This window comes from Falco rusticolus, chromosome 6, assembly GCF_015220075.1.
Source record: "Falco rusticolus isolate bFalRus1 chromosome 6, bFalRus1.pri, whole genome shotgun sequence".
Taxonomy (NCBI): Eukaryota; Metazoa; Chordata; class Aves; order Falconiformes; family Falconidae; genus Falco; species Falco rusticolus.
The window spans coordinates 53,127,649-53,133,648 of record NC_051192.1 but is presented as its reverse complement, the minus strand read 5'-3'; positions in this window follow the sequence as shown (position 1 = coordinate 53,133,648).

The following is a 6,000-nucleotide window of genomic DNA, read 5'->3' as shown; positions in this document are numbered from 1 at the left end:
GTTGAAGGGATAACTTCATCAACAAAGATAGTTGATAAGCATAGGCATGCGTACCTTCAGCTCTCTGAAAAAATGTTCCCTATAAAATGTCTGTGCAGCCTGCTGGCACGTGACATTGAACACTTTTGACATACATTTGTCAGTTTGTACGGCCATATGCACCAGATTTGAGACCTGGTATATGAAAGAATCTGACAAATAAGCTTATAAACTTATTCAGTTAAGCCACAGCAAGCCCTCACATTTGGTCACGCTTGTACTTCAAGCCTAGCTGGCACTGCTTCTTCCATTTAAAGTCAGCTAAAATCCCATCTGGTATCAGATCGGTTATACTACGTCTAGGCCTTTGATACAGTTGTACCTTGGGCACAGATGGGAGAAGATCCCTCATTTTGCAGATGGAGGAGAAATGGGGCACAGGAGAACATCCTGAAGGAGTCTGGTAACTGTGGGTTCAATCTCTAGCTCTAAATCCTACAATAAGACATTACTTACTGAATTACTATCTCCTAATTATTCCTTGATTATACAAATGAGAATCTAAATTTTTTTTTTTTTTTCTGAAGACTGAATCCATCTCAGGTAACACATGCATTTAAACTCTCCTGGTGTCAGCAATGTCATATAAGACTATCCCTTCACCTACAAATGTGATTTTAATGTAAGAATCTCTTGCTAATCCAGGACTGACCAACAAGATTACTTCAAAATGAGAGAAAACAGAAAGTAGTATAACTTTTTATCAGAAAAACATGCTTGCTCGCTGCTATGAAAGAGCAGGTCCACAAAAAAGGTTATTTTGATACTTTAAATCAACATCTCTATTGGATCCAGCTTTAGACATCTACTTAGATGCTGTATGACCAGTTGACATCTGAATGCCCCTAAACACCCAAGACTTTGTCCATGGACATGGAGAAGTCACATTCTGACACCACCAAGCTGTACAGAGACCAGGCAAATGCCTAAGGCCTGGAGGGATGCTCAGAGACTGCTTATGCCTGTCTGTTGCTTGAAGGACATGCTCTACTTCATCTTCTCAGAGGGTTCCTAATACCAAAGCATCTGTTTTCACTGTTTCCTCAGCTTAGGGCACTCTCCTGCAGCCTAGGAGACCCAGCATTAAAGCCCTATTTTACCTTGCTCAGAAAGGGGCCCAGAGCCAGATCTGGTGGGAGATGTAGCATTTAGGCTGTGGGAATATGAGGTGAGCTCTTCTTTTGAAGTCAGTCCACTCTTCAAGAATAAACATTAACGAGATCAGAAAACTGTGACTTCATAGCACAGTGGTTAAAGCACTTAGCAGACATGCAACAAGACAAGCCACGTGTCTCCCGTGAATCTTAAGTTACACAAACCAGAAACAGGTTCAGCCAGGAGGACAGAGTATCCAGCAATACAGAAGTGAGCACAATCCCTGACAACATGAAAAATCTGGACTCAAGGTCTTAATTCAGACTTGGTGGAATGGGGAATTCCTGCACAGCTCAGGTCCTTGCAAAGGAGAGCCCTCACCCTGTAATAGGCATGTCTCTTTTCCTTTTGAATCCTTTACTGAAGCTGTGGGTTGACGAATCACTGGTGGAAGCAGGTACCCTTCTCATATAGTCTGTGCCCATACCTAGGCACAGCCTACCTCCTTGACAAATCTTCCTGCCTAGCCTTGCAGGTCCTTGCCAGCTTGCTGAGGTCTCAGAGCAGGACTTACTGCTCTGGTACAGAAATCTCTGGAAGACCATGAGGAGGACCACACTCAGCAGAGGATGAAAAGCAGCAAAATACCCTTCATTTGGACAAGATACCTATTCAGCCTGCCCACAGCTGCTCAGCAGGCAGGTTGGAGTCAGTTCAGGTAAGCACGTGTGTTGCGATGTCAGGTGCAGTATAGATAGCCCATCTTCTTCTGTATAGCATACGGGGAGCTACTGGGCACAGAATTTCCCAGGCTGTCAGGCACAAAGCAGCACAGTGTCACATAGGGCTGCATGAGCTGGTTGCAAATGCAGATCTCTCCAGTGACAGGGATGCTGTGTCCAGCCAATTTACCAGCCCGCTTCACATGGCTATTTTTGCGTGGCACTGCTCTGTCTCATTACCTCCATGACTCCCTCTCACCTGCATCCAGGGATGTGGGGATGCTCCCGCTGCCTCTGCTCCGCTCCAGACAGCGGGCGCTGCCTGCCACGTGCCACAGCCCTGTAGGCATGTTCCAGTCTGTGCATTGAAGATGGAGGGAGCAGGCTGACATCTCGCTCCAGAGGAATTAGGCAGCAGAGCTTTTGAAAATTAAGTACTTTACAAGAACTAATCTTCTTCCTAGCTTCTCAGCAAACAAGAGTGAAAAGAAAGTCTGGAACAATTGTTGCCTGGACTTAGACAACAACTCCTCCCAGTCCTGTTAGGAAGCATTGCGCCCTCTGCGTGGGGACGCAAGTGGCTGTGTGACACCTGGCCATGGCACAAGCTCTGGCACTGCCTAACAACGACACAAGGGCTTCTCGGGAGTGCCTTCAAGCTCGGAACACAGATTATGAGTAATGTGACTTCAGAGAGACTTCAGTCAGCTTTCATGTGCTGACACCCTGGAGACAAACTGGGAGGGTTTGCCTGCCTTCGCCAGCAATTACAGTCTGGAGTCAATCACTTTTGTTAGCCTTTTGCTGTCAGAGGAGACAATAGCCACAGGCCATATTTTTAAAATGTCTTGTTCAGCAATGACTTTGCCTCAGGCCACCTTTTCCTCCCCGTACTCCCCCTCTGCCGGTGGGACACAAGGCATTCCAGCTGCTTTTCAGTTCAAAGATGAGCTTGAAAACTTAGCTGTGGTGAGTCAGTGTTCAGTGATTATTTTTTGTGGCCCGTTTTTTTTTTTTTTAATACAAAGTGCTGTGACGACATGTGTGTCACATGTGTGACATGTCACATGTGTGACTTCCTTTCCCTCCAGCCCCAGCCTTAGACACCCCTGTGGATGTTTCAGGTGGGCATCTGGCACATTTCTGTCCTTCTGACCCAGGTTAGCTTTCTTCGAGCCAGTCCTTAAGCTAGTCCTCGGAGACAAATATGGGGAATAGAAGAAGAAAAAGAAAAAAAAAAACCTCCTAAGATCCAATCATCCCCAAGGGTAAAGCAATGTGCAATTGGTAAGAAAGGTCACTGAGGGTCAAGAGGATTCAGGGAGGAAAGTGCCTTTCATAAGGAATTGCAAATGTTTACTTTAAACAAGTATTTAAAAAGTCAAGATCCTGAAAGAAGCCATGTGTTTCGATTTTAAGACCAATTAGTCTGCCTCATCTGCAGTTTATTCTGTGGACTTTTGGCCTTTCACTTCTTCTGAAGGCAAGGAGGCTAATGTGCCACACAACCCCTGGTAGGCAAGGGAAAGCTGGGGCAGCTGCCTGAAATGATTTTTAGAGATGCACTTGAGAATGTTTTTCAGAAATTATATAAAGATTGACTGCACAAAGGAAAGAGGCATTTGACTGTGCCTCTTTGGTGGAGGAGAGCTCTGGCAGCTGGCACACCACAGCGCTGATCTGTTCGTGTTTTGAAATGCTCTTTGATAAACGAGAGTCCTTCAGAACTCGTTAGGGTTTTGTTTGCATATCTAATCATTCTGCTTTTCCTCTTACCTTTCTGCAAGGGTTATTTGAAAACTTTTAACTTCAGGAAGGTGTTTTTCAGCATGTAGAATGTCACAAGAAACTTAAAATGTGTCATGAATAACTAATGTCACTCCATGAATCCCACTAGCAGCATTTTATTTGATATTTGGCCCCTGTCAGAACATGTAGCCTCTAAAACCAACTAAACACAAGGCAAAGCCAATATGAAACCGTTGCTTTCTTCATGTATAGGTGTCCTCACCGCACTCTTCATCTGGGTCATTGTTCATGTGCACCACAATCGATGCTAAATGCCCTGGGAGGAGGGACCAGGGCCAGTCTTCCTACTGCTCTTCACCAGTCCAACAAGATAGTCATGCTGCATAAATCAGCTGATTTGCACGCCGGGAGTGGGAAACGTCACGGCACAAGGCACTTAAGCACACAGCACCATCTCCGTTTCTGCAGCCAAAGTGTTCTGAGATTGATCGGCTGTTTGGGCCACAAGTCTTTTGAGTTCAGGTGCCTGAATTCAACCTCAGCCATGTTAATTCATCAGAACCCTTTCAGATGAAATCAGATGAAATCAGATGAAGTCTAGGGCTGAGAACAGAGGTAAAGTCCTGGTCCCATTCAAGTCAACAACAACATGGGAGAGAGCATGACTGGGGTTTCATTCAGCATTTTGCTTTCCCAACTGACAATCCTGTGTCATAAATCAGGTTGCACTTTACCACTCAGAGCAATCACTAGAGCAGGAACAAAATTCATAACAGAGCCTGAAAGCTCAGCTTTTAACAGGTTTGCTGAAGTTAAAAATTAATCACTCATTTAGGGGAGAAAGCCTGTGAAATGCCTAGCTTTCCTATTATTTGGAATTGAATATCTGAAACCTTACTAAAATTTGTACTAAAAATTGGAATGTGTTTTATAGGGAAATAAAGGGCAGTGATTTGTCTGAAATATACAATTCTTATGAAGCAGGAATTCACATAAACTGCAAGAAAAACCTGTTTCTTTTCATCATACTAAAAATGGAAAAAAAAATCTTGATTTTTCAGTTCTCAGCAAATATATCAGACCTACCAACATCTCCATTGAGAATTATTCTGTTATTTTTCCATCTGAGGAATCCTAAACTCACCAAAGCTTAAAAACCCAGATGTCTATAAATTACTAGATAAAAGGAGTCTTCCTGTAAAATGGATATTTATTACCTGTATAGAAACAGGAAAATGGAACTGAATTAAGGGAACAGCTCTTTCTAAGCTGAAGTTCAACTTAATACTTATAGAGTCTGACAGTATTGAGGACTGAAATTAAATGGAACAAAGTATGTTTTTATTAGAAATCCAGAGACATGTATGGAATAGTATAGTATCACCTAGCCATAAGTGCTCTGTGAAAATAGGGACAGTCTGAAAAGAGAAGAAATCCTCCAAGATCTTCTGGCAATGACATATACTTTTAATTACAGTATCTATTTCATCCTGCGTTCTCCATCTTATACCTCTGAGAGCAATGGCATGTCTGAAAGTGGAAAAAAGCCACCATCTCTTTAGGCAAAAATTACTCTGAAATCTTTCTTCTGAAACAGATGCTGACTTGAGGTGTTTATTCATTAAGGTAAAATTGGATTAATGATTTTCATCTTAATTAAAATATTAAAACAAACTATTGCAGAAAGATAGTTAGTCTGTAATTCATTCATTTAATAAATCAAGTATGAGATATTTTTGCCCCAAGTCACTTTAAAATATGTTCGGAAGCTTGCCCCCTTCATAAAATTGCATCATAAATCCAGCAGCTGTGACTTCCAGCTCAAGGAAACACTATTGTGCAAGCACTGAAGGTGATGGTGCTGGATAGTGCGTGGCAGCTTCCAAAGCAAAATACCTGAAGGGCTCATCCACTTGCCATGGACTCAGAGGAGGCCTGATGGTGTTCCTGAATGGGAGATTGTATTCTGGATCACTTCTGTTAACACAGATGTTTCCTTTCTTGGTTTGCAGGGCCTTAGTTTTGCAATATTTGCATTGGCCTGTGCAGTGGGGCACCATGGGTCCCATCCTGCAAGTTGCCCAGTGTGGATCTCAGTAGCTCTTCCACTGTCAGAGGAGCTTTTCCAAAGCTAAGGTCTAGCTCTGTCATGCTTCCAAATAGACTGACAACCCTCACGCAAGGATGTTAAATGGGCAATTACAACTGCAAAAAGTTGTAATAGACTATATATATATATATATAAATACAATATATACAATGATATAAAGTAGTACAGGAGAAGAAAATTGGAAGTATTGGTTGAATTAGAAAAAATAATTAATATAAAATTATATGAATTGCAATGGGTATAAATACTTTGGGACTTGAACTGTGACGGCTACTGTTCATGGCT